General features: G+C 43.8%; 1 protein-coding gene across 4 annotated transcripts in view; it reads right to left on the bottom strand.

The window, feature by feature from the left end:
- Positions 1 to 13,714, bottom strand: part of LOC147120530 (nck-associated protein 5-like) — a 974,633-nt gene that overhangs the window by 437,941 nt on the left and 522,978 nt on the right. Inside the window, exon 1 of one of the 4 annotated variants that reach the window (XM_085986590.1) lies at positions 12,181 to 12,377. The exons of the other annotated variants lie outside the window; for them this stretch is intronic. The gene's annotated coding sequence lies outside the window, so the exon portion shown is untranslated. Of the gene's footprint in view, positions 1 to 12,180; positions 12,378 to 13,714 lie in introns of those variants that run through there. 4 annotated transcript variants of the gene reach the window in all.

Here is a 13,714-nt window from a genome sequence, read left to right on the forward strand (position 1 = left end):
ACCCTAAGAAGGGTGTTTCGGTGATGACAGCACAGCGTCTCCAGAGATGGTCCCTTTTCTTAGGGGCACATCAATATCAGATAGAATTCAAAGATACGAAACAGCATGGCAATGCTGATGGCCTGTCGCGCCTGCCACTACCTGAAGATGAAGACACGATGGAAGTTGACCCTGTTGAGTTATTTCATTCGACCATTATCGAGTGTTTACCTGTCACCAACGCAAGTATTGAAAGAGAAACCAGGAATGACCCGACGCTGTCCAGAGTCTACGAGGTGACAGTGAAAGGATGGCCAACACGGGGTGATCCTCTGTTACCGGCATTCTCGGCAAGGCGAGACCAGCTGTCCGTCTGCCATGGTACTTTGATGTACGGGACAAGAGTGATTATTCCTCCCAAGTTAAGGGAACGAGTTTTAAAAGAACTACATGAAGGTCATCTGGGGGGAGTTAAAATGAAAAGTCTTGCTAGGGCTTGCATATGGTGGCCGGGTATTGACCAACAGATTGAGGAGTTAACGAAAAGCTGCGCTGGGTGTCAAAAAGTGCAAAATGCACCTCCGATAGCACCGCTACACCCATGGGAATGGCCTTCAGCCCCATGGCAACGCGTACACATTGACTTTGCTGGTCCATTCATGGACTCCATGTTCCTAATCGCGGTGGACGCACATTCCAAATGGCCAGAAGTCATCAAGATGAATACCACTACTTCAGAAAAGACAATTGCGGTGTTAAGAACAATATTCGCAAGGAACGGATTGCCAGAACAGATCTGTTCGGACAACGGACCACAGTTTGTATCGGAAGAATTCCAACAATTCTTAAAGAAGAATGGAGTTAAACATTATACCTCTGCCCCATATCATCCGGCGACAAACGGGTTGGCTGAAAGATTTGTCCAGACATTCAAAAAGGCTATTAAGGCCATGAATGATGATCAGATTCCGCTGCAACACAAGGTCGATAAGTTCCTGATGTCATATAGAAACGCCGATCATGCCGTGACTAACCAAAGTCCTGCTATGATGTTTTATAACAGGAGGTTGCGGTCCAAGTTGGACTTGTTAAAACCAAATGTGCGGAGGGAAGTGGAAAACAAACAGTTTCGGCATATTAACAGCAAGACCACTCGAACTTTCGACGTAGGACAACCAGTGATGGCAAGGGGCTATGGAAACGAAAAATGGCAGTCCGGAACAATCCGGGCCAGACAAGGACCTCTGATGTACACCGTAGACATTGGTCATAATGTGATAAGGCGTCATGCGGATCAACTGGTAGAGTCGAGAGCAAGGGTCGAACCCATGGTTGTGACAGAGACAGCTGTGGAAGACGTTCATGAACCTGAAGCATCTACCTTGGCCGAGAACGTATTTGATGATGATGACACCCAATACATTGGCAACCAACTAGAGGAGGCACCTCAACAACAAGAATCAGAGACCACTGAAAGGCGTTATCCAAGCCGAATCAGAAAGCCTCCTGAGAGACTGAACCTTTGAACTGTTATACCTGAAGTTATATATGTATATATGTTATGTTTGTTTGGGGATATGACTGTTAAGCTAAAAAGGGAGGATTGTGGTGTATGTAACCTGTTCCACCTTAAGAGAACTTAAGCCTGGTCCACCTTAAGAAAGGTACTACTTTCTTGGCTGCTGTATACGTAATACCGGTGGTGACCACACCGGTATATAAGCACAGTGTAATAATATTGTATTCAGTATAGTCCGACCTCCAACCAGTGAAGACCTGTTGAATTTACTCTTGTGGTCTGTGTAATAATTCTCACTATAACACACAGACTTAACAAAATGGTTCCCATTCTTCTGGTATATACCTCAGTTGAGGAAGCGCTCATTCAAGGTGGGGAGAGGGGTTTCCCAGGAGGTCACACTGGAGATGGGTGTCAGGCTCCAAACTTCCACAACAATGAGTAGGCCTGTTAAAAGTTCCCCCAGACCTGAGACAGCAAAGTTCTGCCACCTGCAAATGAAGATTGCTGAAAACTCCTTTTTAATGGTGGAGCTGCAGCTGTTAGTAAGCAATCCACTTGTGAGGCTGCCAGGATTCACTGGCGTGTTTCAGAAGAGGCGTGCAGCACGTGGGAAAACTGTTAAAATCAGAAAAGCCTCTCAAAATGAGATTATAGAGGCACTTAACTGGTTGTTAAGGGCCTTAAGGGCCTATCCCGCCTCCAAGAGATGGAGACGGGGTCAGAAAACTCGCATGTGGGAAAATTGCTTGGAGGCGGGATGGAAGCGGGATCCGGCCCGCCTGCCAGTTTTTGCGATTTTAACACCTCACACACCTCCAATCCCGCCTCCTCGGGCCTGGCAAAATGGAGCCCCTACTCTCTGTTTCCTCTCTTCTAATCAAGTTTAATCTTGTTTACTATCCTCGCCCTAATTCTATACCTCTTAATCTTCTTCAGTGTGGTACCTTGTTAAAGCCTTTCTTAAAGTCCATGTAAACTATACACCTGGATTTCTCCTCAAAAAACCCTATGTTGTCAAGCACGAACATCCTTTTTGAAATCTGTGCTGGCTGCTTGTAAATATTTCTCTTTATCTAGTTATGTGGTAATTTCTTCCTTAGTCAGAGACTCTAACATTTGTGTTTGGGAAAATATTAAACTAACTGGCATGTAATTACCCAGATTAGTTGAGTCTCCCTTTTTAAAAATGGGCACTGCATTGGCCACTTTCCAGTCCTCCAGAGCACATCCACACCCAATAGAGGCTTGAAATATAAACTTTGCTGCCTGGGTGATATCCAACTGTTGAAGATCTCATCCTGTTTTCATTCCAGTAATTTCAATACAGTAGAATGAAAATTGGCTGGGATCTACAACAGGCATGCTTCTCCCCTCCTCGGATACTCACCTATCTTTCCTCCTCCACTGCCTGTGCCCTATCTCTCATCAGTGTGACTACCCATTAACACTCTCCCTCCCTGACATGTTGGATTGTCTCCATCTCCTTCTCAAGTTCTGAGATTTTGAGCTCCAGCAATAGGAGTTGGCGATACTTCCTACAAACATTCTTGCCCAAGTACCAGCCAGTGCTCAAAAACTCCAACATCTTGCGGGAATAACACATCACTATCACTTCCTATGCTGCCATCTTTATGTTTCGTTAGTTTGTTCTACTATAAAGTTTGCATTACTTAAATATAGTATCAGCTCGCCTTCTTGTACCTTTTTTCGCCCTCTGCACTAAATTCCTATTTTAGAAGCCATACTCTCTGGCCTAGAAATTCGGTGGGCTGCGCCACCAGTTAGCACCCAAAGAGGGCACTTAGTGGGTTTAGCACCACTGGCCACGCCTCCCGTGAAATTTAGCGGGGCGCGAATGGCGGCGTTAGCCTGTAGCGCTGCGCCGCCACCGATGACGTCATCGGTGTGCGCAGCGCCCCGCTACCACCCCGATCGTGATATTTGGTCACGCCCCCTGCTGTAACGATTGCAACCAGTTCAGGGGGGCCTACCTGCGGCGGTAGTGGCGCTAATTAAAGGGGAGGTGCGGGGCGGCCATTTTTATTGCTGGCCGCCTGCCAGCACCTCCTCACGCCACCGTCCCCGGCCTCCTGAGCCCCCCCCCCCGGGCAGTGCCGGCTGTGTCCCAAGAGCCCAGCACTTCTCGGTGCTGGGCTCTTTTGCTGGCACTCGCGATCTCTGATTGCCTTTAAGAAGGGGAGGAAGGCCTGCAGTACCGCAGCACGCCGTGCCACAGCGTGTGGCGCTGCGGCACGTTGCGCTGCGATATTCAGTTGCAGCGCCCCAAGAGGGACACGGGGCACCTCGAGCAGCACCCCGCTTCCGTTTGGGGTGCTGAAACTGAATATCAGGCTGGCGCAAGCGGCTCCGCCCGGAGTGGTAATTCTGGTGCCCAGGCGAGCTTGGCGCCATCGAATTTCTAGGCCTTACCACCTCACTCTGTTACCAGCTCTCTCTGTGAATGTGCACTCGGCTCAAACAATTATCTCTTTTCTTAAATATACCTTTCCGACATAAACCAATTTTGATTGGTCAGTCAGCCTCTAACTACGCAGTATCTAGCAAGAGTCCAATACTTCAGCATCAAAGGGAGCAATGTTGTCCGCATATCTCCGTTGTGCCATTGTGATTAATTTATCCACTTTTCTGTAAAATCACAACTTTTCTTAACAGCTAGCTGCAGTCGTGTAAGAGCTGCTGCCTTGCCAGATTTTACAGTTCCCAGCCAAGTGTGCCAAACTCTCTGGGCAACTTTACCCTGTGCCTATGGCCTATTCAAATTCGGGAGAGGGACTCCCACTGGAAAATCCTGCCATGTTCACTTTATATGTTGTAGGCATAGGCAAAGCTTGCATTGGGTCAGCTCAACTTCATGTTTCCACTATCATTTAATCATTGCTTTATAGTAAAGAAGGGAGTGCTACTGCCTTGAGAGACACATGCTGGCTGTAGGGCCATGCAGATCACACACCAGTACTACAAAAAAAAACTGTGCTTATAATGTGACAAAAATGAAGTATTTTTGTCCAGGATGAATTATGTATTTATTCTATATTGCTGGCCATAGTACACACAGGATAAATGTCTGTAACAATGGTTTTACAAGTCATATAGAATATACATTACAATCTGGCTATTTTTTGTATCTCAAAACAAACCAGAGATATGTATAGTTCAGGATGGGCTTGGCCTGCCTGACTGATTGGGGATCCACATAACAGGTCATTCAAAATATTTGACACAGATCATTGAATCATGCATCCTACAAGAGAGAAATACTGTTTTAATGTAATATTTTTTTAGTATGGCCTAGATTTTGTGGTAGAAATAATGGTGAGGCTATCAGCACTCACCATTATTAAGGAGTAAATCGGACAGAAACTTCCGGTGTCCGCACATGCACAATTAAACACGGAAATCAGGAAGATGCTGTCCGAGTTGCCCTGCTCCTGCACAAGCTACACTACACCGGTACCTCACCGGGAGACTCAGCATTCAAACAAATGAGGGGCATGAAGTTGCGGTACTTACCCACTAGATACCCACTAAACACGCTAGAAAAAGTTAGGGCTTGTCCATTCAAGTGTAAGGGAATTTTTAACGGTGCGGTAAGTCTTAATTATTGCCAAACCCCCTCACTGGCACTGAAAATTAACTTATACAAGAGTGGAGTCTCATTCCTTCCGATTTTACTTATTGTTAGAGATTTAAAAAAAAAAAATTTTAATTTTAAATTTTTCTTTCTGCCTCTTTTATCTCTCTCTCTTAATCCCATCTTTCCTTCCCTCTCCTTATTTTGCTTTCTGTACATGATTTCACATTGAATTAAATATTTGAACTTACATTTCCTGGTTTAGATTCTCCGTGTCTCAGTGAGGATTCTTCAATCTGATTGGTTGAGGAGACACGCAGTTGCTTGCTCTGCTCTCACAGGTCTCAGATTCCCTGCGGAGGGTGGCGTACTGCTTTGACTGTCTGATAACTGCAAGTTGCAGTGTAAAAGCCCACAGAAATTCTGTGGGCAAGTGTAAGTGTAGTGAATGGCAAGCGCCGTTTGTTCGCCGCTGACCGCAAAATCCGGGCTTAATGTATCTTCAAAGGATTTTGTATGATATATAGTTGTGGCTGAATTTAACTCGGTCAATCTGAAGCTAGTGAAGATACTTGTGGTAGGGTTTTGCCACATAAGACGCAAGTGATTGTGTTTCAAGGATTCATTTTACAGAGAGGTACCTCAGGGAAAAGTTCTTGGTTATGACATGACATTTTGAGGAAACTAAAGATTGGAATAGCTGTAAATATATTATTGTATAGAATATTATTCATTTACCTGTTTACTGTTAGCTAAATTTGTTTTTTGGTTTATAGCTTGAGCCTCGGTTTGATAGTATGTATAGGAAATCAGATGGTGGCAAGTAAGTTGGAGTATAGTGGCAAGTGTTCTTTGTTCAACTCCTGAATGTCATTACATTTACCTCGACATTGGGCAGGTAAAAGCACTCTCTGTTTCATTAGGGATACAAGGCCTGTTTACGGGAGTGGTTGCTGGCGTTGAACGCTATTGGAAAATTAGCGCAAAAGCCCAAAAAATGTAACAACAGACACTACAGGAGAAAAAACATACACATAAGCTCACTTGTGTATGATTGTTTCAAAAGTATAATTTGCAACTTTATTTCAGACTTCCAGACATTAATTAGAGGCTATACAAGCCAACGATCAAAAAACGTACTCCCCTCCTCAGCAGTGTTCATATTTATCATCGGGAACACTGCTACCTTTGAATGTGCCAGTGATGCAACAGGACTGCCTTATTCACTTTACAATTCAGGCCACCATCAGCGACAGGGTAAAATATCTTGTTTTAATTAACATTGTTGGTAATTCAGGGAAGATATCAACAAATCAAACCATACTAATTGGTTGTATCCTTAAATTTATGTCTCAACATCTATATTTTTGACAACTACATTTTAATAACAACACAACAACTTGTATTTATGTAGCAGCCTTTAAATGTAGTAAAACATCCCAAACGCATTACAGGAGTTTCATAGGTTTAATTAAAAACAAGTGATTTCACATGATATTCAAGTTAAGTTGGAAATTGGCATGTAGTTTTTAATCTTTAAGGGAGTTAACTAGGTCCCTGACATTTTCCAGTGGGCTCTGCTGGTCTCCCACCAGAGTTACAGCAGGAGGCCGGCAGAACCCTCGCTGATTTTCAGGATCGTAACTATTTGTAATGAATACTGTTCAGTTATTTGTTTAACGTTAAAAAAAATTGTGCATTGATCCATAGACTAAACCTCAGCCTAACTGAGTGTATATTCTCCTGCCTCTCAAAGATGAGCGGATTATGTGGTGGGATGTGGTATGTTCCAATAAACCAACCAAAGTGACTCAGTTCAACTCCTGAATCTCACTACATAGGCCTAGATATTGGGCAGGTAAAAGCACTTTCTGGCTTCTAGAGGTCACAAGGTTTACTTAAGGGAATGGCCAGTGACACTTAATCCAGGAAAAATCTACTGTAAAAGCCCAAACAATAAAAGCTATTTGTAACTTTTGTTCCTGATCGTCAAGTATTACAGGTTGTTGTGGTGAACTCCTGGTATTGCAATTCAAAGGAGCGAAGTGGAAACTGCAGCTCTCATGATGCAACCATATAAAGGATCTGGAGCTCGGAGTCACAAGCACCGTGGCTACATTTGCAGATGATACAACGCTAATGAAGGTAGTAAACTGCAAAGGTGAACAGGATAAGCTACAGGAGGACTTGAATATACTTGAGAATTGGACGGACAGCTGGCAGATGAAATTCAATGTAGAGAAATGCAACGTACTTCACGTGGGGACAACAAAAAATCTAAGAATGCACTACTACTTAAATGGAAATAAAATAATGTGCATGGAAAATTAGAGAGATCTGGGGGTCCTGATTGATAATAAATTGAAACCATTGCAGCAATGCTCAGTGGCTGTGAGTAAAGTAAGTCAGATATTGGGGTGCATTAAAAAGTTAATATTGAGCCGAAATAGTGGGATAATCTTGCCACCTTATAAATCATTGGTGCGACCGCACTTAGAATACGGTGTACAGTTCTTATCGTCTCAGTACAAAATGAATATTGCTGCTATCGAAAGGATACAGAAGAGATCAATAAGAATGATGGAGGAATTGGATTATGAGGAGCAATTATGTAAACTGGACATGCTTGTGATGAAATATGTCATTCATCAGACTCTGTATTTAACTACATATATTGTATTGCCTGCTCCTGTGTTTTTACCTTGTATTGTATATAGTGCACCGCCCCCTTTCTCCCCATTGGGTGTGTCGGCTCCGCCCATACCTGGCCCTACTTAAGACAAGCCCAGGCTTGTCTTGCAGCAGAACAGCAGAATGCTAGGTGAAGACACAGGCATCTTTCTTTGCTAATAAAAGCCTTGTTTTATCCAGTTAATTTTGAGCCTTGAAGTTATTGAGGCGCATCAATGCTCTCACTGGAAAAGAGGAGGTTGAGAGGTGCTATGATTGCTGTGTGATATGATTGCTATTTTTACAATTCCAAAGGGACTAGATAATGTAGACCAGGGGTTCTCAACCAGGGGTCCAGGGGCCTGTAGGGGTCCGAGGGAAGGTTTCAAGGGGTCCGCCAGTGGCTCCCTTTCTCCACCGCACAATTTAAAGTCAATTTAATGTCAATTCCCAAAGGTTACAGTATCAAGGGCACAGAGTTTTACCTTCCACCCCTGATCAACACCAGCACAGCAACACTTTATTCCCTGGGCCCGGCCCGGCCCCACACAGGACGTGAGGAACCGAAAACTGCCGCTTGGCCCCAGAGGCCCATGGTCATCGGTGCACCATGTTGTCAAAGAGAAAGCATCCAGTCCCAACGGGAGTGCACCGCTCAGCTCTTTAGTTACGAACAAGAGGACCATCAGTCTCAGCAGCACTCTATCAGCTCCAGTGATATCTCACCAACCTTAGTGACATTTTACCAAACCCTAGGGACACTTTACCAACCCCAGGGACACTTTACCAAACCCTAGGGACACTTTACCAACCCCAGGGACACTTTACCAAACCCTAGGGACACTTTACCAACCCCAGGGACACTTTACCAACCCCAGGGACACTTTACCAAACCCTAGGGACACTTTACCAAACCCCAGGGACACTTTACCAACCCCAGGGACACTTTACCAAACCCTAGGGACACTTTACCAACCCCAGGGACACTTTACCAAACCCTAGGGACACATTACCAAACCCTAGGGACACTTTACCAAACCCTAGGGACACTTTACCAAACCCTAGGGACACTTTACCAACCCCAGGGACACTTTACCAACCCCAGGGACACTTTACCAAACCCTAGGGACACTTTACCAAACCCCAGGGACACTTTACCAACCCCAGGGACACTTTACCAAACCCTAGGGACACTTTACCAAACCCTAGGGACACTTTACCAACCCCAGGGACACTTTACCAAACCCTAGGGACACATTACCAAACCCTAGGGACACTTTACCAAACCCTAGGGACACTTTACCAAACCCTAGGGACACTTTACCAACCCCAGGGACACTTTACCAACCCCAGGGACACTTTACCAAACCCTAGGGACACTTTACCAAACCCTAGGGACACTTTACCAACCCCAGGAACACTTTACCAAACCCCAGGGACACTTTACCAAACCTAGGGACACTTTACCAACCCCAGGGACACTTTACCAAACCCTAGGGACACTTTACCAACCCTAGGGACACTTTACCAACCCCAGGGACACTTTACCAAACCCTAGGGACACTTTACCAAACACCAGGGACACTTTACCAAACCCCAGGGACACTTTACCAAACCCTAGGGACACTTTACCAACCCCAGGGACACTTTACCAAACCCTAGGGACACTTTACCAACCCCAGGGACACTTTACCAAACCCTAGGGACACATTACCAAACCCCAGGGACACTTTACCAACCCCAGGGACACTTTACCAAACCCCAGGGACACTTTACCAACCCCAGGGACACTTTACCAAACCCCAGGGACACTTTACCAAACCCTAGGGACACTTTACCAACACCAGGGACACTTTACCAAACCCTAGGGACACTTTACCAAACCCCAGGGACACTTTACCAAACCCCAGGGACACTTTACCAACCCTAGGGACACTTTACCAAACCTAGGGACACTTTACCAAACCCTAGGGACACTTTACCAAACCTAGGGACACTTTACCAACCCTAGGGACACTTTACCAAACCCTAGGGACACTTTACCAACCCTAGGGACACTTTACCAAACCCTAGGGACACTTTACCAAACCTAGGGACACTTTACCAAACCTAGGGACACTTTACCAAACCTAGGGACACTTTACCAAACCCTAGGGACACTTTACCAACCCTCGTGGCTGTCTACTAACTTCAGTAAAGCTCAACCAACCTCGGCAACAGTCTACTAACTTCAACAGAACTCTACCAACCTCGGAGACAGTGTCAACTTCATGATAATTAAGTAAAACAAAAATAATAAATAGGTGTTTAATTGTATAACTAATTTTATACAGAAAAAATACTTGTGTAGTGTTACAGGGGATCCGTAGAATTTTTATAACACTGGAGGGGGGCCTCAGGAGCAAAAAGGTCGAGAACCCCTGATGTAGACCATGACAAGCTGTTTCACCTTGTCCAGAACAGTAGAACCAGAGGACATGGCCTGCGCGTGAAAGGGGGTAAGTTCAAAACTAATCTGTGGAAATATTTCACTGAGCGAGTGATAAATCTATGGATCAAGCTCCCTAGGGAGACAGTGGAAGCAGAGAATGTTTACCAACCCCAATGACACTTTACCAACCCTAGGGACACTTTACCAAACCTTCAGAAAATAATATTTTGGGATATGGTATATGTGTAATTTGAGACATGACGAATATTAGATATAGCTTGCTTAGGAGATACAGATAACTCTGTACCCATGCTTCCCAAAGCTTTCCACCTAGATGGACCATAGTCTTTTTTCATACAGCAATTCTTATGTTCCTATGCATAGAGAATTTGTTAACAGGAGCTGGAACATCCCAGCACCCAGGTAAAGTTTTCAGCTCCTGGATAATGGAAAATTTTGCCTCTTGGAGCCCTTAAGTACTTTGGGGGAGAAATTTGGTATCGCCCCATTTAGGGCGCTATTATCGGCCGGGCGCAAAGTTTAGCGCATAGCGCTAATTATCGCCTCTGACTGCAAACTTGGCCTCTATCGCCCCTGGAGGTGATTTGAGCGCTAAATCAGGCACTACACACCTGTCTTAAGGCGCTAATGCCGAGGAGCAAGGCAGCACCTCAGAGCGCTGGCGAAGTTCAGGTGATGTCAGTTAGCAGTGGAACACAGACAGACTGGCGCCAGCCAGTTCTTAAAGGGAAGGGTCAATGTCGCTGTCCAGCCACACCCTGCTCATTGCAGCCTTGAATCTCGGCCTGGAGAGACCTGTACATCAATTGTGCTGGAACCACCAATGGAGAGGCCCAGGGAAAGAGCTCGGCGCTTAGGAACCTCAAAAGTGGTGCTGAGAGCCAAAATTCCTTAGGACAGTGTTAAATCTTTCCAGACGTCTCTCTCCCTCTCAACCTGCGTGTACAAAAAATTTTGCCAACAAGAAAAGGCAGGAAGCGGCCGCCTTTAAATAGCACTCCCCCAGCCCCTTCCCGACTGCAAAACGTTCCCCTCTACCTGTCATTGCTAGCGGCAGGCGGAAAGGCAGGGGGCGCTACTCAATATCCGGTCCGGGGTGCTACCGGGGTGTTGCACGCTCCACTGACGTCATGATCTGCGGGTGCAGGAGATCGTGATGGTAGTGTTTAACGCCACCGCAAAATGTCTGGTCAATTTTGCGAGCAGCGCAAACATCGCCGTGCTCAGGTGCTAGTTGCTTTGCGCCCTGTTAGTGCCCTCTTAGGGCGCTAAAGGGAGGCGCTAATCAAACGAATTTTCCCCCTTTATCATTGACAATTGTCCAGATTTCAGTTGCAGAGATAGTACAGCAAGACTAGGCATAAAAGTGTTTATGCCCAAAATGTACTACCCTAGCAATTAACTCACACATCAAAAAATACACACATGTGGTTCTCTTATTTCTTGATTGACATTATAGAGGATAGCTGAAATACCCACAGTAACATTAGATATTTTCATTATTTTTTTAGTACATCACCTGCCATGACTCCAACAAGTTCCATTCTGCTGTAAGTTAGGGCTCCCTTTACTAAAATTATTTTAAACATGAGCAAAATGGCAGTTTCCACTTGGTCATTTCTTTGTCTGCTAAGACTCAAGCAAAGAGTCTGAAGGCAAAACTCTGGTGTGAGTTGAGTTTCTGGTGACCTGCTCCTTTCTGTCCAATCTGAAAGCCTAAAGTTACTCAGAAATAAAGATTTACCCATTATGTTAATGACAGTAACATTGTCCACATCTCTTACACACATTCTAGAAATCCCTGAAGAGAATGCGCTACATAATGATTTACAGTGTACGCAGCATTTTTGGTAATAGCAGGAGTTAGAAATTACATTGTTAGTGGGTATATAAGTAAAAGGAAAAACATAAATACAATAAAATAAATTAGTACAGTACTAACAATATATATTAAACTTCACAAACCTGAATCAGTTACAGAGAATGATCTGTTCAAACTGAAGTACAACCAGCAAACCTTCCTTATTCCTATTTAAACACTATGTACAATGTTGTTTTCACTACATCTTTTAGTTGACTGAAACTTCCCAGCTCTTCAAATTCTTTTAGGCAGGTGCAATCTACCAATAGAATAGCAACATTAAGTATTGGAAACAGATGTCATGTTGAGGCACACGACTAATTTACAGCAAGCAGGTTACCTCTGAGGTACATAATGTGAAATAGACAGCATCTATTTGTAATTTTTGAAAGCCTTGGAAGGACTGAAACAGCCTTCCTCTGCTGATCATAAAACAATGCAGCATTGTAGTTCGAAAACAACGTTCTGTGGTTTCCAGCATCTTTTTGAAATTTGCTTCCTAATATTTATGTTAGAAGTGCACGTAAAATTGTTTCATAGATGGTGTCAGGCAGAGAGAGATTTTGAATGCGGCTTTAAACATTTAATACTGAAAAGGTTCAACAGGTCTAGAGGAGTTGTGTGACTAATTTGATATAATTATCAGTCTACATACCAGAAAGTGCCATACGTTTTCATATTCTAGCATCTCCTTATGCCTATTGAACTTTTTGTATACTTTTGAATCACATTTTAAAGTTGAAAATTACTAACTTTTCATCTGCATCAGCTTGAAAATCACAATCTAAAATTAATACAGATTCAAAATGCCAGCATAAAACAACTTCAGTTTTTAGAATATCAACTGCAACACTGTTTGAATCAAATGCAGGAAAGTAATGCATTGACAGAAGCATATTGTTTCCATAGTTGATGGGCCAAGAATGAGGGGCCATAGATACAACATTAAATGTAAATGTAAATGATTTAGACCAGGAGAAACTTCTTTACACAGAGAGTTGTGAGGCTGTGGAATTCACTTTCAGAGTTAGTGTTTGAGGCAAAAACTAAGTCAACATTCAAAATTATATTGGCTAGGTGGCTAAGGAATAGGGGTTGATATGGAAACAGGGTAGGTTAATTAGATTAGGACTACTGTTCACATGGAGGGTAAACACCAATAGACTGGCTGGGTTGAATAGCCAATTTCTGTGTTGTAACTTCTATTTTACATTTTAAATGGTTCACTGTTATAATTGAAACTGGAATTTGTTTGGAGATTATATGGTGTTGCTCTGCATCCCCAGGATGAAAACTTAGAAAACAGATTGCTTTTTAAAAAAAATAACAGCTGCTCAGAATAATAATAAATGTATTTGTAAAATATCTTGATTAGACACTAAAGTTCAGGCATCCAAAGGGTTAAACTCTTGGCAATACCAGAGGTGATAAGAGAAACAAACATACCACAAACAGAATTCTGAAGTTTTGATAATAAAAGCTGCAGAAGTGCCAGGTACTGTGCTCTAAAGAGACCCATTTCTGAGGTGGCGGTGTTGTAGTGGGGGTCCCAGATACTCCAAATATTGACTAAACTCGGAATACAGTGCTCCTGGCACATTTGAGACTACAATTCTAACTTGATAATAAACAGCAGAC

This window comes from Somniosus microcephalus, chromosome 4 (genome assembly GCF_052327205.1).
Source record: "Somniosus microcephalus isolate GS21.2 chromosome 4, FLI_Smic_1.0, whole genome shotgun sequence".
Lineage (NCBI taxonomy): Eukaryota > Metazoa > Chordata > Chondrichthyes > Squaliformes > Somniosidae > Somniosus > Somniosus microcephalus.